Source organism: Rosa rugosa, chromosome 1 (genome assembly GCF_958449725.1).
Source record: "Rosa rugosa chromosome 1, drRosRugo1.1, whole genome shotgun sequence".
Lineage (NCBI taxonomy): Eukaryota > Viridiplantae > Streptophyta > Magnoliopsida > Rosales > Rosaceae > Rosa > Rosa rugosa.
In genome coordinates this window covers 40,915,578-40,938,131 of record NC_084820.1, presented here as the reverse complement: position 1 = coordinate 40,938,131, position 22,554 = coordinate 40,915,578, and the positions used below count along the sequence as shown (strand labels likewise).

General features: G+C 39.5%; 1 long non-coding RNA gene across 5 annotated transcripts; it reads right to left on the bottom strand.

Moving 5' to 3' along the window:
* Window positions 1-17: 17 nt before the first annotated feature.
* Window positions 18-8,251, bottom strand: LOC133724916 (uncharacterized). Of its 5 annotated transcripts, none has more exons than XR_009854111.1 (9): window positions 8,116-8,251; window positions 6,878-6,994; window positions 6,623-6,667; window positions 6,455-6,529; window positions 6,284-6,354; window positions 6,024-6,119; window positions 2,310-2,592; window positions 1,769-1,825; window positions 18-1,024 (listed from the first exon to the last, which is right to left on the bottom strand). It is a non-coding gene; the product is annotated as an uncharacterized LOC133724916 (long non-coding RNA). The 5 variants fall into 5 exon arrangements; XR_009854107.1 differs by having other exon boundaries at window positions 20-1,024; window positions 2,390-2,592; XR_009854110.1 differs by having other exon boundaries at window positions 20-1,825.
* Between the last annotated feature and the right edge of the window lie 14,303 nt (window positions 8,252-22,554).

Here is a 22,554-nt window from a genome sequence, read left to right as displayed (position 1 = left end):
CTATCTGTTCAAAGTTCAAAGATGTATCATTTCTCTTAACTTCAACCCCATCAAAATGGTGGAAAGTTAATTACAGAATTCAGTTTCCAAACTCACTGCGAGAGATTTTACTCTACTCCACTAGTGTACTTTTCTTAACACCAAGAATTAAACTCGTGATTAATGATTTTACCTTCTTCACTATTGAATGAGATGGAGTGCATAACTTATCATAGTTCTTAACCTTTCTCTTTTCCTACATTTCCACCTGACTTGATTACGAGGTGCAACTCGCAACAAAAGAAGCATACATACATAAGGATAGTTTCATGAATTGCAGGTATCGTTTGACCAATTTGTAATCCTATGCCTCATCCTTCGGTAAGAGTAATAATTTCCCTTGATGAATCTTCCTTCTTTAGGAAGTCCTCGAGTATTTAGTTAATTACTGAGAGCATATAAAGCGTGATAACAACCATCACTGTGCACAAAATAAGTCATTAGCAAATAAATAAGCCCCAGATCCCATGCGAGATTAGAAACCCATTCGACAGCCAGAAATTTATCCTTTATCATACACTTCTCCCTCATCGTTAAATTATTTATACAAACCCTTGCTGAACAATTAGATCTTCGGAAATCAGGACTAAAGCTTTTCAACGGGAACTAGTAAGCCCTTTTCAACATGCATGATAACTTGTTCATTTTGGAAAACATATAACCTATCTGATAGAACTAAACAATCTAGTAAGCCAGAAAGCCTATCGAACCAACCATATTAAAATTTTCCCCCATCAACCTCTGGGCACTGATGCAGTGATGCCATACTTAAACTAAAAATTCAAAATTTTCTAGATGACAATGTTTGGGTCCTTTGATAGCAGGACTGCAACTATAAAGTGGATGAGTAGAAACAGAACGTCTGTACAAAAAAAAAAATGACAGTTCCAGCAACAGAGAGTGTGTGCTTGCACCCAGCGCCCAACCAAGTTGTTCCCTCACCAACAGGACACTGTGACCCATGTCTCTCCTTTGTTCTCCATCCCTTTCGGAAAATGTAAACATGATCATGTTGCCAAAAAGTCAACAAAAAAGGTTGCAATTTGCAATCAAATGAACTGTGGGTTTGCTACAGCTTCAATATATAGACAAAAAGAAAACAAACAGAGAAAAAGTTTTAGCATTTCAAATACCCACTAAGAACACCCCAGCAATCTTCCTACACTCCTTGGGTACATCAAAGTCAATGTTGCTAGAATGGTTTGGTGCGGGATTAAGTCCGAGCATACTAGTGACGGCATCCAGTGAACCGCTGGAACTGAACCTCCTCTAGGAGGAGTTGAGGAAGGATGGATAGAGGTGAGAAGATGGGTTTCCACTGTCTCATTACTGACTTAGTTGGAGGTTGAGTAAAGCAGCGCGAACTTAAAATCTATTAATTGCTCGAGATTCAAAACAGGTCAATTTACAGTCCCATGTCATATATAAGTGCAGGATGTAAGTTCTTGCTGCCACAGGACCAAGCATCAGCCTATTAACTATCAAATTTTTTCTTTGAAAAAGGTACCATTGCTAGCTCCATTCTGAGTCTGCATGGATTTTTGAAGGAGCAAAGATGAAAAGGAGAAATAGACTACTAATCCACTACTCAACCAATGCCTAAACCAGGTGCAGCTATTCCCTTTTTGCCGCTTTGGCCTCAAAGATGCAAATAGGGATTTAAACACCAACTCTGATACACAAAAACTACAAAACCCTACTACCAATACTTACTTAATTACAAAATTACCTGGTCTATCCTAGTATAGTGCATGCAGCAACTGCAGCATACTTAAGAGGAAAGAACCTGTAACAAACAGTCAAGAAAGATGATTGAAGTCAACATCTCATAGAAAAAAAAATATATATATATGGCCAAATAAAATCTAATGGTTCCAATACATAAATCAGAATGAAATATACTATATTAATCTTTGCAAGTCTGGTCATCAACCCTAATGAATTTTCACTTCTACCAAAATACTATCAATCATTGTGCACAGCTGAAGCTCATACTGACAATCTTAATAAGAACCCACCCAGTTTTTCCATAAACGAAAACGTCTATTAGGTTGCATTTCACTCTCATCATCTTCAAGAAACCAATCATTACGAAAAGGAAAATATTGTTTCAAAATTCGTATAAAAGCATATGTGCAAATGTAAAAAATGAAGCAGTACAAACTAATAGACTGGGTGCCATGGTAAAAAGAAGGCTTTGGGCACAGCAAGAATTGAGAATAAAAAATTAGAAATGCATGTAGCCCCCATTAGCCATATAGTTAGTTTACCTTCAAATTAATCTTCAGAACCAAGGCATAATAAGTGAAAACCTTCACATAAGAATGGTTACAAGTCAAACAAAGCTTACTTAGTTATGCCCAAACATTTAAAGTTGACACATCTTTGCAAATGCTTTTGTCCATGACAGTGCCAAGTTTGGTATTTCCAGATGCAGGTTCAGCATATATAGAAGAGATGATCTCCATTGCATAAAGTAACAAATACTCAGGGAAGAACTTTAGACACCATCTCAAAATTTCTGTAAATTTTGCTATAGCATAGTGATATCATCTGCACAAACATTAGCTCTTCAGTAGGTATTTCACTGATGCCAAAGCAAAACCGATGATAGGCAAGTATAAGACAAATATAAAGTTCACATATTTGGTATAGATATCATTCTACTTTATGCTTTCAGGGACAACATTTTGAGTGCAATATGAAAGCTAATGTTCAGATCAATCTAACAGAATTCTAAAGGATTCATTCAAAATCACGCCATTTGCTATCATCTTATCTCAACTACGCTTTTTCAGACATTTAATCCTGATAAATCTAAAAGAACTCCAAATGATTCATAACAAAATCACATCACTTACTATTACCTTATCTCAACCATGCATGACATTCATCACAATATATCTGTTTCTTTTCCCCCCCCCCCCCCCCCTCCCTTTTTTTTTTTTTTTGCAGGCAATTCTTCCTTTGCGTATTACTTCCAGGGGGTGTTTGTTACATGGGATTAGATGGGATTGGACATCATTATCAGCTTATGTTATACTAATCCCATGTTTGGCAACAAGCGGGACTATTTTAAATGAGACTCTAGAGTCCCAAATTCTCCCTAACACCTTCTTCCATAGACACCCCAAAAACCATGGGATTGTGGAAGCCCGAAGCCCTCATTCTCTCTACTCTTTGCATCAGTGATTGACGAACTCTCTCATCGTTCTCACCTCCTCAAACCATGCCCGATGAACTCTCTTGAAAGCTTCTACAAATTTCACCTCCTCAAACCATGTCCGACGAACTTCTTTGAAAGCTTCTGCAAATTGAAAGCTGAGAAGAAACCAAACTGAATGATTGGGAATCAGATAATTGCAAAGGTAATGAATCAATGAAAGATCGTATTTTGAGAATTGGGTATTGGATGTTTTGTTGTTTGCTTAGATGGGTATTGATTGGAATTGCATAATTTTGGATTTGGGTGAAGGATTTCGATTCTGGTAGTAGAATTTGTTTGGGAAGAACTGCAGGCACCTTGGCTTGACTGGAAGAGAAATTGGCTATGGCTTTGATCTGAGAAGTCTGAGAGAAATTGTTGATGATGTTGATGGTGTTGCAGGTCTGTGGTGTTGATGGAGTCTGGGTCTTCATGTTTCTTGTAAACTAGAAGTCTGGAACTTCTAACAATTCGTTGGCATGCTTGTATAATTGAAAGCATGTAGATACTTGAGATAATCATTTAACTCATCTGTTTATTGTGGTTGGGTGCTTGCGCGTTACTCCCATGTGCCCAGATTAGCTTTCTTCTGCAGAAGTAATTGTTAAGAACAACGAGCAGAGGTTGATTGGGGGCTGTAGTTATTAGTCCCTCCAACACCAAACATGAGTCAGGACATAGTAAACATAAGCCCAGCTTGAGGAGTCCGGGACAATTATAAAAATTAACGTGGGGTATGACAATCCCAGGAAACAAACATCACCCCATTTGATTATTTAAAAATGTAAAAAGTAAAGAGAGCAGAAGAGAGAGGACAAAGCAGTCACAAAGCTTCAACGACACTCAATTTTTACTAATTCCAATCTGATTTGCCTTAGAGATAGTGGACAGCATTATGGATACAGTTCAGATACATTTTCCTTTGACAGACCTATAAGACTCAATGAATAACAAGAGACCTGTAGAGAATTTAACGACATTGTACTAACCCCAAGAGTCAAGAGTCAAGACTCTTAATAGACTTAACACTTAAAATGACTCCTGATTTATTAATTAGTAACTTTTAGTGTAAACCAATCCTTCAATATAATAGGTCACCACCAGCAGATGCAATACAAGTTTCTTTATCTGCGAAAGCTAGCGATCAATTTGGCATTGTGCTGAATAATAGCCAAAAAGCCTTAGCATGCCAATATTTCACTTCAGCTCTAGCTTTGGAGTTAGTAAAAACATTCTAGTCTTTTGTGTACTCTTGGGAGTAGACGAACTCACCAAAATGGTTGGTAGATGATGCGAAACCACGATAAGAAAAGTGATCTGACTCTACTGGGTTAAAAGTGAATCCACCATAAGACTTACCAATTGACTTTCCTTTCCTTGAAATCACAATGGAAGATCTTTTTTTATAACCTTTTCTCCATTTAGTAATTGCAGCCAAACCCAAAGAAATATAGATATCCTACATACTATGATGATGCCTTCCTTCCATGTAAACTCTTTTTATTCCGCAGCCAAGCTAAACAACTGACTATTATATTCTTCAGAAGATCAGCTTCATTGCACCAATTTAATGAAATGCAAGTAAACTCATCTAATTCTGTTCTAAAGTTCTAGTGACTGCAAAATTAGGTTGTTGGTATTTTTTCCACAAGACTCTAGCTGTCCCCTTAATATAGCTTCTGCAAAAACAAGATCTTTCGCTCATCTATGAATTGTGCTACCTAAATAAATCTCCCAGCTATATGACCAATCAAGGATCACTTCAGGATAGCTAGCCAGCAACTTCCAATTTTACACCCCTTTCTGGACCAGGCTGCCTTGATTCTTCTTTTAGCCTAGAAGATGAAGATGAACCAACACATATTGCTATTCAAGTTATTTCACTCTCCTTAAGCATGGTAGAAATGGATTGAAAGTTATTCCAGTTTTACAATCACCTCACTGAGTGATTTCTATTATCTTCACTATCATGAGAGCAACGCTTGATCTCAATTGTAATTGAAAGAAGAATGCAGTCCTGTGTTATGAACTTGATGCAGGACAAAACAAGTGAGTTTTGGCTATGATAATAGTGTGCTTAGGATAGAAATTTTAGGAAATAGAATAGTTTCAGAAGACAGAAAAGGTTTAAAGCTGCAGTAGTTTCAGAGAACTTGGAGGAGTTGAGAGGAGAGAAAGGATGGGGTGGGGGAAGAGATATCAATACACCAAGTGTTTCAACAACAGTCTTCATCAATTCCAATCTGATTAAATTGCCTTACAAGATAAGAACCTATGTATTGGCTTCAAATACCTTATGTGGACTTATTAAGAGACTCATCAAATAAGAAGAATCTTGGACACCTTACAGACTACTTGCCCTAAGAACAGAACAAACCCAAGAAAAATAAAAATAAAATCTTTGTAAAACTCAACATTTAACTCTAAGAAATTCTAAGAATGACCCAATCGATTTCATTAGTAGCTTTTGGACTCTTAAACCACCATGAGAACTTGTCTTTGGACCAAAAAGAACTTAGTTTTAGAGTTGGGCAAATGAGCTTAATCTTGGGATTTCAAAAGGGTAGCCTGCTCTATCATGCTGTTGCTGTCTAGTTAAATTTAAATGGGTATGGCTTCATTGTGTTACACAGACTATTACATGCTACTTAGCCCTCAGCTGAGTATATCAGTATATCTTTATTATTTTCGACATTTTTGTACGAATCAAACAAAAATCTCTAGCAGCGATGAACGCTATATATATATATATATATATTCCAAATTAGAGACAATTTACCCTGTTTCCTTCAAGGAGAATTCCTTCACCCTCCTAGCTAACTCTATATCAGTAGCTGCAGCTGCAGGAAGAATAGGGGCTATCATTCCACATTGCCTGACAATGAAATACATTGAATATGAAATACTAGTCTCATTGCTTTTGGACACCTGATTAAATTACTTAAAAGTTTCACAGAACCATATGCTTATAACAATTACAGAGGTAAAACAAAACCAGCCCTAGAATTTACAAAATTCTAAATGGTCCACATAAGTTACCTGGTAAGTGTTCACTCCATTATCAATCTCCCTTTCAAGGTCATCTAATATACTATCAATAGTCCTTAGACCTGCATAATAAAGCACTTGAAAAATAACAGAAAATAAGAAAAAAAGACAAAAAGCCAACAAAAGCAAATATATTGGCAAATACTTGGGAAATAAGCATACCCCAAGACCAGCAATTTCCTAAACCAAGATAGTCAACATATCCCTGATCATTGTGTCAGGCTGGCTAAGCTTCAACTGTTGCAAAAATAGAAAATACGTCAATAAGCAGTCAATGGGCGCTCACATATTACAAAAAATGCTAGCAAAAAATTGACATATTAATGGCACTTGTTGTACAGCAAAATCTCTGTTCAAGTTATCATCACCAAGAGCCTGGAACAAAATCAAAACACTAAAATTCTCAAGACTCTTAAGTGATGAAAATAAATTTAAAAAGTATTTACATATGAACTATCTTTCTAAAGTCATGAGGCTCAAAATACAATAAAAGTACAACATAGTGCATATATACATATATGCATGACCATAGGGTTGAACAAATAGAGCAAAACATTAGAAATTGATACTAGCTGTGATGCTTACAGATATGTAGTGCCCATCTCTCCAACTGCTGTTCCACTGACAATTACTTTGCCACCTGATATGCAACTGCTTTGATGAGCTCCTCAATATCAGCCTCTTCATTTTTTGCATAATTTTCTGTTATAAGATGCCAAAAGAACATGGATTAAAGCCATTTTGCAATGACAGATCAACGACATACAACCTCGCTTTGTAAATTAATTACAGAACCATATAGGCAAAAGGGATTCCTGAATCCCTGCCAACCAAGACAGGAAGATCAACACAATGATACACACAAGTTTTATATACCAAGATTACCCTATCAGAATCTACACACACACACACACACACAGGGTGACCACTAGATAGGGATGATTATTAACCTGCTACATAAGATAATAAAAGACCTCTCTCAAAGATAACTGCAATCCAGAAAGAATCCACTCTTCAACAACTACTTACTCAGCAGTATGAATTAGGACAGTTAATTTGGTTTCAGTTGCAAAGATATCAACAGCGCCACCAAAGAAAGCAACCCGAAAAGGTGAAACAGAAGAGAGAAGCTGAGAACATGTATTCCACATGAAAAGGCTAACGGGTTGTTCTAATATAAGATTGCTATTATCACACATTAAAAAAAAAACAAGTACTGGCAAGCCCAAATTACACAAATCAACCACAATGGGAGCACATTTGAGTTAAACAACACCACAAGACAAAGTCAGTCAATATTATGATATCGTCCATATCAACAGTTCAAAAGCGCACACCAAACCAATTCTGTGTGTTTGTGTGTGCTTCTATTAACAACAACACTAAAACAAAAACATAAGCTGATCCTTGTTAACTTAATCTATTGACAAACACACATGAATTCCAGCCTCTAACCTGTCAACAGGCACACCAATTCCGTATATATTATCACCTCACACTATCTAATTCTAACGAACGGAAATTCGATTAGAACAGCTGGCATTTGCAATCACAACCCGCTATAAAGATAGCCTAAACAAAGGCATGATAATCATGATCAGTTTGGTATTCTATTCAGCAAGGAAGTTGCAATAGCATCAATTACAAGTTTCGATTTGATAAGATTATTCACAATAAACTGTCTCCTTACAATTATACTCATACAACAACCAATAATTTGTGCCTTTAACTGAAACTCCATATATAGCTATAGAACAAATGAACCAATAATACATCTGTTTCCAGAAATACTACTAGGATTTTTAGAGCAAGAAAAACAATACCTAGCTATGAGTCGCTTGCAGGCTTCGATCCTCCGTCAGGCTTCAGCAATCAAGTCTTCTCTTTCAACTTAAGTACTGAGTTTCACTTTCTTCCCCCATTAACACCCGCAAGAAATCAAAGTTTCTCTGAATTTTTCCGATAATGTTTTAGTAAATAGCAAGTTTCCTTTCGCCCCTTCAACGCACATGTCAATTGCATTTTTTTTTTTTTTTAGACAGTTATGAAAAAATAAAAAGTAAAATTGAAAATTGAAAATTATGTTTTTCTCTATCTAATTCTAAATATACTAAAGCGAATCACTGTTTACAAAATGAAGTAACGGTTTTACCCCGTCTTTTGACTCAAATTATAATTCTGCCATAACTTTTCTCTCTCTCTTTTTTTTTTTTGTACAATGCTACCATATTCTCTTTTTTTTTAAAAGAAAACAATTTTGTTTTGTATTTGTAAATTTCTATAAATCATAGAAAAAGTTTGTTTTTTTTTTTTTTTTTGAAGGGTGGATTTCATTAAACGCATGTCAAGATGGCCATTACATATCCTTCTGCTGCCTTCAACTAGACAGATCAAGAAGTCGTAGCAAGAGAACTACTGTGATACATAGAGACAGACCATCTATATTCGAACTAACCGCTCACTTATTTAAAAGTGAGCCTATAAACTATGGAAATAGCAAAGACATAGTAAATAGGCTCCTACCACAATGAACTAGATTTTTTCCTTGCCCTTCAAGCTAGGGCTTGGAGGGTTGCCCGAGTACAAAACAGTTAGGACTTCTTCAGCAGAGACCTTTGTTGCCTTAGGAGTTTTATTTTTGGATCCCAAAGGCCTGCCCCTCTTCTTTTTTGTACTTGGCAACTCAAGTGATGGTTTTGGCAACATAACTTCAGCCGGGACCAACATACCTCCTGGAGTTTCTACAAGGCCCAAAGACTTAGCGCTAAATTTCGAGGAGAATTCAGGCATTCGAACCTTTTTTGCAGAAGCAATTGGACTTGATCTTCCTTCAAGCAAGTCAGACATCAAGAAATGCAATTTTTGTGGGGAGGGAAAAGATCGGCCCCTCTTAGCTGGGCCATCTGCCTCAACTGGAACAAGAGCAAGGGAGTTCCCATCAGTAGGTTCCTTCATACTGGCATGTTTGATGATCACCGGCCTTCTGGGCTTGCTGGACTCAGGACCCCCAAACAACGACCTACCCACCGGTGGCAAAATAGGCGTGGTGATGCCCTGAAACCTAAAAGTTCCCTCCTTGAACTGATGGCCGTGTACTCTAAGGAACTGTTGAGTGAGATCTAGCTTACGAGCAACCTGTTGTTCCATGGATTTCATAGCATATGGCATCATGTTAGGGCTACATGGGCCTTTCTCATGAAAGACACAAGCACAGTTATCACACATGCCCACCATATTCTCATACAGAAAGTGCACCTCCTGCTCAACACCCTTAGCAAACTTTAGGGTTTTTTTCAGATAGAATGGTTTCATGATCGAGTGGGATACACGAACCCTAATCTCCCCTGTGGCATCAAAGAGCTTTCCATCAATGTCCAGATACTTTCCCGCCATCGTAGCCACATTGGCAATGGTGGTCCGTTGTTCAAACGCTGGAGGCATATCAGTTATACGAACCCAGAAGAACAGATCAAGCATAGGCACCGATCTCAGTGGTGCGATACCATCATAGGGCTGCAATACCACGAGAGTCCGATTAAAACTCCATGGTCCACCCATCAACACCTTTCGGCAATCACTCCTGAGATCAAAAGAGAACAGAAACCTATCTGGTGTCCTCTGCTGAACATTAAAGCCTTGACTCAAAACCCAAACACGCCGGAAGTGGCGCTTCAGATCCATTGCCGTCGTTGGCTTCGTGGTGAGGGGTCGTGCCAAGAGATAGGATTGGGAAGTACGTTGTGCACCGCCCTCAGTCATGGTAGAGATGTCAACAACATCATTGCTTGCAATGGCAAGCGAAGTAGCAAAGTTCCGAGTAACTGAATCGATATTGGCCATGATAGGCAGCGAGATGGAGTAGAAGATTGGTGGGTGTGGTTGCAGAGGTCGCCGACACAGATGCCGGAATTGGATGCTAGGGTTTGTAGGTTTGGGCGGCCGTTAGAAAAAGTTTGTTGGTGTTGTTGTATCCCATTTATTGTTAATATATTATTAACAACAAAACAAATCATATTCTAAGTAGCGCCTATATTTTTTAGATTGAGAGTATTTATCTATTACATATGAAGCTTGGAAAAAAAAAAACAAACCAGCAGCATCGCGCGGGTCAATTTACTAGTCTATACTATATTTTGTTGGAGGTGTTGTAATTTATTATTATTATAATTTATTTATTACTGCATCCTAATTAGTAAATTTTTTATCAAATAGCTTATTAGGGTGCGGCTATTGCCACCCTACCATTTTCTTAGTTCACCTTACAATTATTTGAATTATTAAAAAAATATATTACTCAAGTGCAAAATAACTAATACGTACACTAATTTTTTTAAAGTCCAAATATGTAAAGAAAACTAAATACAAAGACTACTTCTTCTTTTTTTGAACCAAACAAATCAATTATCATTCAACTCAAGCCAGAATAGCACGGATACATACCTTCCCTTGCCATCTTATGGGCAAGTCTAGGACGTGGCATGCTAGCACCACTCATCACTTATTCTAAAAACGAGCCTATGAACTATGAAAATACATAGTAAATAGGCCAAGTCTAAAATAAAACTTTGGGAATAGCCTCCTAGAATTAGGAAATCGATAAAAATAGACAAAACTATTTTATTAGATCCCAAGACCCAGACTGCCCAGCCCGGCCAAGGCCCAACAGCTTGAAGCCCAACGTCTTCCGATCTCCACAGCCTTCCTACCGCTGTACAACGAAAGCCGCCACGATCCACTGCAAACTTCTCCACACCGACATCACCGCCAATCTTCACCCTGCTGCAGAAAAGACACCATCACGCACTGCCATCGATAGGACACAGCAGACATGCAGCAAACACAAGTAGATTCAAAACCAAAGTGGGATGCAGCATCCCAACGGCAGCACGACAACCGCCGCTGTCATCTTGGAACCAAACCCAATACGCCGCCGTCATTGCGCTATCCTACACAGTGGGCACGAAACCAGTCTGCTGCTGCATCGACCCGAACAACCTGAAAAACCTCCATTGTCAACAAACCACAAGCCAGGCAACGAAAGGTCAATGGGCAATGATCCATCAATTACCCGTCCGCCAACATCACGGTGTCGGTGAGGCGACGTCAGATCGCCACCTAACGAGAAGGCTTTTGCTGAAAGTCGACCACGGTGCCTCTCTTCGTTCGTTCTCCACAAAAGAGAATTAGGGTTTGAAAGTCAGTATATTGTTTAATACAAAGACTACTTAATTTTTCATTTGATAACATTAATGTTCATCTTCTCCACCCAAATTTTATTACTTTTTTTTTGTCTTTTTATTGCCTTCTCATCGTTAATTCATTATTTAATTCACAAAAACCATTAGGGTTAACTTCATCAAAATGTTTGCAATACCCTTTGTGAACATCGAAAGTAAAAACTTGAAACCCGGAAAAAAAAATCAATATCTTATTCATTGCTCATAGTTGTTAACTTACTAATCTTTTGATATAGATTGAAGTAGAGGAACATTGAAAACTAGAAGAAAAGATATAAAAAATGGAAGTGAATTAGATTATGATTTTATTAGGAAAATTTAATATATTTTAGGCTGTTGTAGAGAAACTGAAATTGAGAGGAATTCGCTGTGTATTCTCATTGATAATAGGGGCCTCTTTATATGGAGGATTACAATGCATATATAGAATCTCAATCATACAAGGAAAGATAATCTCTAGATTCTTCTAATTAAACCCTATTACCACTAGGTCAAGTAACCTAGAGTTTGGGCCAAACACAAATAGAGATATCCTTAAACACTCCCCCTTGTGTTGTCCAAACGCGGTGCTTCTCTCGTTGCCTCGTTAAAAACCTTGCCGAGTAACAAAAACCCAGTGGGACAAAAATAACCTCGGTCGAAGGGGAAAAAGAGCACAACACACCCTTCACGTTTCGAGGTGAACATGTAGACATCTCCCCCTGATGTCTGCGCCTCCCCCTGATGACTACGATCATGGGAGTTCAAATAATTTCCGCAAGCCAATTCTTGCCACATGTTTCTCAAACGTGGATTTGGGCAATGACTTAGTAAACAAGTCTGCCTCACTGTCCTCAGATTGAACCTAGTTCACTTTGATCTCGAGGAGAGTCTGTTGTTGCTGATTATGCTTGGTGTTGTCGCTTTTGATGTAGACTGGCCTCATTTGTTCAAAACAAGCAGCATTATCCTAAATGCTCGTAGGCTCATCTATGGTAGACTTCAAACCACAATTGTTCACGAACCACTTTGTGAAGAGCAATAATCTCTGCATTGTTCGAAGATATAGCGACTAGGGTCTGTTCTGTATACCTCCAAGATATCACAGTCTTTTCCCATGGTGAACACTTAACCAGATTGGGAATGACCTTTGTGTGGGTCAGAGAGATACCCAATATCAGCAAAACCTTCCAAAAACACTTATGTCGTTTTGGGATGGGGATAGAGGACGCAGGCCAGTGTTGGCTGCGTTCCTGGTGTGTGATGGGTCTGAATCCATCATCTCTCTGTAGGGATAGAACAAGCCCATATCAATCATACATCTCAAGTATCGAAAGACATCTTTTACACCAATCCAATGACGTCGCGTTGGCGCAGAGCTATATCTAGCTAACAAGTTCATTGTAAACGAGATGTCCGGTCTTGTACATTTAGCTAAGTACAATAATGCGTCTATTGTACTCAAGTAAGGCACTCCTGCCTCTAGCACATCTTCATTATCATCCTTCGAACGAAGAGGATCCTTTTCAGGATCAAGACTACGAACGATCATGGGGGTGCTTGAAGGTTTGACCTTGTCAAAATGCCTAAGCATCTGTCAACACGATGCTCAAGTTCCAAACCGAGACATAATCGTGTTCTCCCAAAATCCTTCATCTCAAACTCGGATTTCAAATGTTCAGCAGTTTCCCTTAACTCTTTAAGGGCTTCTAATGAAGATCATGTCCAACATGAATCGCGATAGAATCCGAAACTTGTTATGGAAACGCGTGGGCATATCCCTTCCCAATCAAGTAGTCATTTTAGTGAGTGTTTCAATCTTATTGTAAACGCGCTCCGTGGTCTAGAGCCACTTGACTTGGGTAGATGAAGTTCACCATGAACCTTCATGTATATTCCGTATCTAGATCCCTATAGAGATACGTAGTGACCACATTTGTAAGCTGCATGTTCAGTTATTCGGAAACTACCAAACTGACAGGGTAGTGGAGTGCAATGACATCCATTACGACAGAATATGTCTCATCGTAGTCGATTCCAGGGCGTTTTGTGAGAAGCCTTGCGCCATAAGGCGAGATTGCCATATCTTTTTCTCATCACGCTTTCTAACGAAGACCCATCAGTCAATAGGTTTTATATTAGGAGGTGTTGGCATCACTAGCTCGAAAACCTTCCTCTTTGTTAGAGAATCCATCTTAACCTGGATCGCATCTTTCCATTTAGGCCAAATTTCTCTACGTTGGCATTCATTCATCAACGGAGCGTGGTTCGATATCATCAGACTCAACAAACTCATGCGCAACGAAATGCGCAACTACATCATTAATTATGATGGAGTTTCTATCCCACGTCTCATGTACACTAGTGTAAGTTTCATAGAGCTCTATATTCTCAGGAATAGGTTCTGACATTGAGGCGTCCCCCAACGATAACCATAACCCGGAAGATACTCATGAGACGGATTTTGAGTGTCGATGATCAAATGATTGGTTTGTGCCAAGGTATCCTTCGAACCCACGGGCCTCCCACGCATCCTAGCTGGGGCCATGGCCTGTAACGCCAGAGTGCCACTCTTTTTGGCGTTGGCGCCATGCCTACCTCCGTGTAGGGTGGCGCTACGTCCTCTCGTAGGGACGTCCTTCCTTGCAGGCATGTTTGCAACATATTTGTGTGATCTCGTCACTTTAATAGGGATCAAGATGAGACATAGTGGGGACAGACCATGACAATTCCTGTCGTTCCTGCTGAACATCTGTGTTCTTATCTCCCTCTAACGACGGGAAGACTGTTTCATCAAAGTGACATCCGCAAATCTAGCGGTAAGGAGATCGCCTGGCAATGGCATTAAGTGGCGGACGATTGTTGGAGTCTCAAATCCAACCGAGTTGCCCATTCGTCTGTAAGGACCTATCATAGTGCGCTGTGGCGGCGCAATGGGCACATAAATGGCTCACTCAAATGTGTGTAAGTACAAAATACTTGTACCCAGTCACTAGCTGTAACGCAGAGGTACATTGAGTGGCTGTAGGTCGTAGACGAATGAGCATAGCTGCATGCGATATTGCATCACCTCAAACAGATATAAGGAGAGTGGTGCGCATTACCAATTTCTGGACTATCATCGTAGTCGTTTCCGCGAGACCAATTGGGTGTATACATGGGAATATGATGTCCAACATCAGTCCCAATGCAATAACCATCGAAAGTCTTCGATGTAAACTCTCCAGCATAGTCAAATCCAATTGACTGAATATGATGATTCGGGGAGTGGGCCCGTTGTCATATGATATGTGCTAGGAGTGTAGCATAAGCAGCATTACAAGTGGACAATGGCACAACACGTGACCAGCGTGTTTGCGTGTCAACCAACATCATGAGAGATTTAAACGTCCGCAAGTTGGTTGAAACAGTCCATAGAATCCCCATGGATTTGATGTAAGAACAGAATGAGTATTTTCATATCATTTGCGTAGGACAGTCTTAGTCCTAATTTCCCGAAGGAACTGGCTTTGCAAAATGAGCGAGAGGCCTTAGAAGCAACCAATGAGGATTTTGGTTGGGCTTGAGCGTCTGTAGCACTATTAGAAGCAAAATGTGTGACTACATCTCCCAGCATGTATAGCGTCATGGCCACTAGGAGGAACAACCATGGCGTTATGCTCATGGTTGGCGCCTTTTATGGCGTCATCAGATTCTTGCTTCGTTTTGCTCAAAAGGATGGATGTCCGTGTGAAGTCTTTAGTAGACGGATCATCATATCATGACCAGGATGACCTATCCTGTCGTGACAAAGCCAATATGTGTCTAAATCCAAGAGATCTTCTCTCATAACATTATTGGATTTAATAGCTCGAATAGTGACATAGAGTCTACTAGAGAGACACATAAACGTCTCTAAGATGCGCCTTTGTTCGCAATCGTTAGAGGTATTGCAAAGGAACTCATCTCCGTTCTCTACATGCGTTTTCGCATGGAATCCGTTGGCTATTCATAGGGCAATTTGCCCTAAGAGCGTAGAGAGTTTCTGTGACAGTAATCAAGGTGCCATTTGGCAATGGGAACTTGGGCTATTCCATGTCCTCGAATTAATATTGATGGCCCAGCCATCGTAGTCACAAAGTAACGTGCTCATGAATCAAAATGGAGTCATAATGAAAAGAACTCAAAATTTTATTCATAAGCCAACGGAGTACATCATTGTCTCTTAACCATTAGGAGAATCTAATCCAAAATGCTTAGCTAATGCAAAACAATGGTAGTCGTCTAACTTCTTTTGGTAATTCCAACGCAAATGTGACCAGGTGAGTAGGGAGATGTCGGTGGAGCAAAGCTCGCTTAATTACCACTTATCTTAAAACCATCCTAGACATCACATTTACATTGAGTACGCCTACTTTGAAGAAAGACTAAACCATAGGCATCTACTACAAAAATAATATGGCAATTGCCTACATCTCTTGGAAAATAAAGACTTAAACAGAATTGGCGATCTATTGATCCCAGCCAGATTTGTAGTCTTCAACCCTTCACTCTAGATCATCTTCTTGATCTTCTTGTTCTACATAGTGAGCTTCTCTTGCTTCACAAATATGCTTTGTAGGCGGTGACAAGTTCTTCACGAGCTCTACAAGTGTGTGCCCAATAATCAGACACTCCACATTGAGAACATACATCTCTTTGCTCAAACTCCATTGATTGAGGCGCTTTGAAAGCGTCATTAAGATGGCTCTTAGTGTTGGTGGAGCCACCAACATGGCTAGAGGTGTTGCCTCCCTCTCTCTTTCCACGTTGACCTCTTCGGTTCCGTGTTCGCCTATTTTGGCGATTACCTTCCCAAGTAGAGCGATTATATGGACCAGAAAGTCCAGAAGTATCCCTAATGTTAGGGTTTTGCTCTTGGCGCCTTCTCTTAGGGGCGCGACTATAATTGGATTCCGGAATATGCTCTATTTCCACGGATCTCGAATTATAGTTCTTCACAAGGATGTTGTCATGCTTTTCAGCAACATTCATAGCTCCAATGAGCTCATGAAACCTTGTGATCTATTCTGCAGTAACATCGATTCGATAGTTCTTAGCAACCATCAATGCAGAGACGGGGAAGGTAGAGAGAGTCTTCTCAATCAACATCGCATTTGTGATCTCTTTACCACAGAATTTCATTAAGGATTTAATGCGAAGTGCTTCCGAGTTGTAGTCAAGAACTGACTTGAAATCACAGAAGCGGAGGCTATGCCATCTCACTTCTAGGTCAGGAAGCAAGGAGTCACGGACGTTGCCAAATCTTTCTTCGAGTAAGACCCACAGCCTTCTGGGGTCTTCTTCATTCATACACTCGTACTGGAGCGAATCATCCATATGACGAGTCATTAGGATGATGGCTTTCGCCTTATTTGCCTCTAAGGCTGCTCTATTTGCTTCCAAAGCTTGAGCTTGCTCAACAGTTAGCACGTCCTGGCTAGGCTCGAGAATCATATCCAGGATTCCATCAGCCTTGAGATGCTGGCGGACATCACAAACCCACCTGTGATATCCAGAGCCAGTTGTTCCCAATGGAGCAAAGTCCAATTTGTTCAGGTTACTCATCCTGAAAGAGAACAAGAAATTAGGGTTAGTTTCGGAGCTTGAAAGGCTACCACGAAAACATATAAAATTTCTGAGCGTAGTCGCTTCCAAGAAATTAGGAATTTCCGAGCGTAGTCGCTTCCAAAAAATTCAATTCCAAGAGGGGTTGGATTAGATTGAAACAATGATGTTTGCGGTCGATCGTTTTATCTCAACAAACTCTAAGTTTGGAGGACTCTACAAGCTCCAAGCTTGGAGTGAGCACGAACCCCCACAGTTCGGCTTAATTCGGTCTCCCCTATAATAAAGAAATGGGGGGAGAAGAAGGGATGTTGGAAGTCCCCGAGAAAAAGAAGAGAAAAGTAATAAAAACTTCAAAAACGGGAACTTTTAGAAAAGTTTACCTTGAAAAATTGCAGGAAATCTTGACCCGAAAAGTTGGCCGAAAAAATGTAGCCGGAAAAGTCGCCTGAAAATTGGCCGAAAAAGTGGCCGGAAAAAGGTTGACCGGCCTGCTGACGTGGCACTGGCTTCTGACGTGGCAGTCTGGTGCTGACGTGGCAGGCTAACTAGACGCTGACTGTGTGGACGCTGACGTGGCAAGCTTCTGGGCTTACTTCCGTCTTCTGGGCCTCTGGGTCTGATTGCTTTTTGGGCCGAAAGCAGGGCTGGATCCGCTGGGCTGTGCTGCAGTTTGACTGGGTTGGGCTTGATTGGAGGAAATCTGGCAGATGCAGACAGGCAAGGAAACGTCAGGTGATCTACTGGCGGGTTCGGGGTCTTGCCGGCCAGTTCCCGGAAAATTTCCACCGGTTCCTGGATCCTGGAGTGGCGTGGCATCTTCTGACAAAATGTGGCGGTGATCGGTGGACGGGAAGGATGCGAAATCAGGCAAAAGATTGACGGATTCTTCTTGAGGGCCGGTTCAGTCAATTCCGGCGGCCGGTTCAGGTAGATTCCGGCCAGTTCTGGGGGTGGCGCCGCCGGTTCTGGGTTCCTGGGATTGAGAGCTTCAAGGTGGGCAGTGGTGGTTTCTGTGGTTTGAAGGCTACGAATTTAGGGTTTCAGAGTTAGGGCTTCGTGCTGATAACGTGTTGTAGAGAAACTGAAATTGAGAGGAATTCGCTGTGTATTCTCATTGATAATAGGGGCCTCTTTATATAGAGGATTACAATGCATAGAATCTCAATCATACAAGGAAAGATAATCTCTAGATTCTTCTAATTAAACCCTATTACCACTAGGTCAAGTAACCTAGAGTTTGGGCCAAACACAAATAGAGATATCCTTAAACATAGGCTTTTTTATTGGTATATATTAAATGAGAGATTTTCGTCAAAAAAAAAAATCTTTTTTAATTGTATATGTCATATAAGGATATTTCTAAAAAGAGAAAGGGGTTAAATAAGTAAATATAATAATTGAAATTAAAATGTAGGGTGTAATGAGCAACTAGGGTGAATAAAGAAATTAGTCGTTCGCAGCTTATAATCATGTGAGGGTATCATTGGCATTTAAAAAATTTAATTGGTTTTTTTTTTTTAACACATTAATAGAGATTTCATTTGATCCCAAAGCCAGAATGGCAGATACAATAGATTTCCATATTTTTTTTTTGAAGTAGAAATTGAATGCATTAGATCAACAGCCAGAAAAAGGGTGAGACTATTTCCACCCTACTAAATGCTTTGTTCACCCTACAATCAAATTTTTCCTTTAAAATCCCAAAATTGTCCTCAAGTACAATTATTAACAGAAAAAATAATTGTAGTTAAGGACAATTTTATGGATAAATAAAATTTTACCCAACAGACATCTCAATTATCATCTCAGCTTTCTATACCAAAAAAAAAATATTATCATCTCAGCTTCTTCATCACTAGTCTACCAAACAATTAGTTAGATGAAATTTTCAAGCTATAGCAACAAGTGAAAAGAATTGTTGGTTAGTATTATTTTGTTCTACTTGATGTGACTCATGTTTGATTCTACGTCACAGTAGCTGATGAAGGGATAAGATAGAGAAGAGGGAAAAAAACGAAAAAGTAAAAATAAAAAAAAAACTAAAAGGCATGGGGTTGCACCACGATGGTGTGCTTATTTTCTTTTTCTTTTTCCTTTCCAGTTTTACATTTTCAATAGTGATATCTTTTTTTTCTTTTCTAAATTATTTGAGAGTGAAATTAGAAGTTTCAGGGTAAAAGTTTAATTGTAGGGTGAACAAAGCATTTCGTAGAGTGGAAATAGCCTCACCCCCAGAAAAAATGGCTAGAAACTACAAACACTTCAGAATAGAGAGATTGGCGAGGAAACAACCAACTCTCTACCCAAGCACCGCAGCTTATTACAGTCTTTACTAGCTCACTTAGAAGCAAGCCTTGTACACATAAAAATACCCTCGTCTCTTAAGGAAATATCATTCATGTGAGATCTCAGAATTTCAGTTTCCTATTTTTGAAAGAAAAAATAATTTGGAGCAATTGATTTTTTTAAAAAAAAACTCTATATAGCTTTGGACAATTATTCAATTTTTGGTTTGCCAAATTTTATCTTTCGAGCCCGTAGGATTAAGCTAGAGGTCGTTACGAGTTCGTAGAATTTTTGGAGGATTTTTCGGACACCTAAGCTATTTCTAATGATTTTTGAAACTTGGTATTATCCAAAATTATTTTAAAATATAATTTAGAGGCGGTTTAATCTGGAGCGTCTGTTTCAATCACCGCTGAATCTGGACCGTCGATTTGGTTATATATATATAGATGGGCCGCATTAGATCGAGACCTAGACCGAGTCAGTGCTGACCCGAATAGTGGCGATGGTGACCGGCAGTTTCTCTGTGTTTCGGCCACTTCCCGACGTCGAACGGCCTTGTTCTCTTCCTCTCGACGTCGCCGTCATCCTTGTGGCTTTAGTTTTCACAGACGAGCTCCGATGATAGAGAATCAAAGCCTAAAAGCTTCACGAGTTTCTGGCGAGGTTTTCCGATTCCGACCTAATCGTTGCGCCTCTCATCCTCACTGACCTATCCACGGTGTTGGTTTGTCCAGATGATAAGGCATGAGGGAGAATGGAAGCAGGGAAGCTTCAGTGCTTCCGGCGAGTTTTCTGGTGACTCCGGTCACCGTTGATGGTAAGTGTGGTATGAAACTTGATCAACTCTTTGAGGTCTACATGTCTATATACTTGGTTTTAATTTTAATTAAGGTTTAAGAAATTTGAAGTTTTGGGTGATTTCGGCCATCGTTAAAACCATCGTGTGTGGCGGCAGGGTATGTAACGGCCTATTCTGGCTTGTGATGAATATATTACTTCGCCCCTGTGGCATTACTCAAAAAAAAAAAACATCTAAAACTATGAAATAATCTCAATTTTTCCTTAAGAACTTTACAATAGATTTCCATATGCGTTGTACCCTAAGAGGAAATGGCTTAATATATAAGATATAAAAGAATTGTACAAAAATGGAATGTTTATTTTTATTTATTTTTTAAGGAACTATATGTTAATTCATTAAAGGATGATCGTATTCAGATCTATAATTATGCAAACCTCTCTTAATTTTTGTAATTATTTAATTTTTTCATTTTTCTCATGTATGAAATAATTAAAAAAAGCATTACAAAAGTAAAATATTCACAAGAGAGGGAGAGCAAAACGTTGAAACTCTAGCATTGATGGCGGATCTCTACGCCATGTCCAGCGTCGACTCACGACATTTGACGGGTTGTGGCTGTTTGGATTATGGTGTCGTCAATACAGGGCGGGGGTTGAGTAGGGAGGCGCACGAGGTTCGTGGTTCTGGTATTGGTTTCCAGCAAATCAGAGGCTGGTGATTCTCATTGGTCTGAAGCAGAAATGGCGGAGACATCGATTGGCGAAGTGCAGCAGATCAAGGGTCGCCAGCTTGGATCAAGCGAGGCGTTGTTACCTAGGTTGAAGCAAACGAGGAGGCGTTGGGTTGGCAAGTGACAGATCAACAGGTCCTTTTCTATCGGAGTCGAATGCTGTGCTAGAAGGATCGGCCAACGGAAGGCTTGACGGTGGTGGCGACAGCTTGGCAGAAAAGGGCTAAGGCTTCTATTCACTTTGCTCATGTTTGGGCTTGGATCTTTTGGCCTAGACTCAAATTTGGGCTGTTTGGCTCTATATTTTGAGCATTCAAGGAAGGTGCCTTGACACCCTCATTTATCACTTAGTGATTTGGGTGGGTCTAGTCTAAGAATTGGATCTTCTTGGGCTTTTGGGTCGATATATGGTCCATGGCCAATCGATTTCGGATCATGAGTTATACATGAGTTGGTAATTATATGATATAAGACTTGCGTTTTTTCAAGCGGCTTATGGATAAGGAGTTGCTCCTATTTGTTTGCTAGGAAATAGTTTTTTGCTGGTACCACAATTTCATGTAGGCTAATAGGAGACTAGTCAATTATTTTTTCCTTAGAAGACATGGAGTTGTTCTTTGTTCTATAAGTTCGCTATACTAGCGAGCTGAAAACATATTTGCATTTACTTGATAGAGTTTTGGGATTCTTATATGTTATCCTATTTAAGTATATGTTAGACTCTAGACCGTTTTAACGGCTATTGACTATAATAATATCAATATACATTCCAAAAACGGCTATTGACTATAATAATATCAATATACATTCCAAAAAAAAAAAAATTGAAACATTACCTCCACGGTATTGTCTGATCTTGTCTGACTCCCTCTTTCTTCCTATTTCTCCTCCTTTAGTTATTTTTTCCTCTTTATTACTATCTCCTAATCCTGAATTATAATTCTCTTTCTTTCATCTGAATTAAGTCATGCATTGGGTAAATATGGGGTATATATATGGGGATATGAAGGTCTTATGATCAACGAATGAGGGGAATGTCTTTTTCTAGCGAGACATGTTAGCCATGGTATTGGGGCTTGGATTTTTGTTAACAGTCTTTGACATTATCAGGGTTCACTGAGCCTTACACATTCTCATAAATGAAGATGAGACTTTACTTGGGTGCCCCTTCCACAGTGAGGCTGGTGGTTGCAGCTTCCTCTTCTATGGCACGTTTACTTACTTGGAATGGAAAATAATCATGAATCGGAGACAAGTGGAATGGGAGAAGAAAGGAATCGGTATTGATTCCGGAGGAATGATTCCTAAACCCATCTCCCCCCTTCGTAATCGAATTCCTGAGTATTCAGGAATCGATTCCTGATAAATAGGTGGGACCTATACCAATTCTGATTCCTTCATGTGTTAGTAAACACAGGAATTCTTTTACCTGGAATCATTCCGATTCCTTTATATGTTAGTAAACACAAGGGTGTTTTTATTCCGTAATCATTCCATTACATTCCATTCCATTCCAAGTAAGTAAACGTGTCCCTAAAGTCTTATCTTTCGTTGTCAGGCTTTGAGGGTACCTTGTCTGGCCTATCTATGGTGAAGCCCAAGAGCTCTACTATTGATGTTCCTTTTCTCTTGGTCA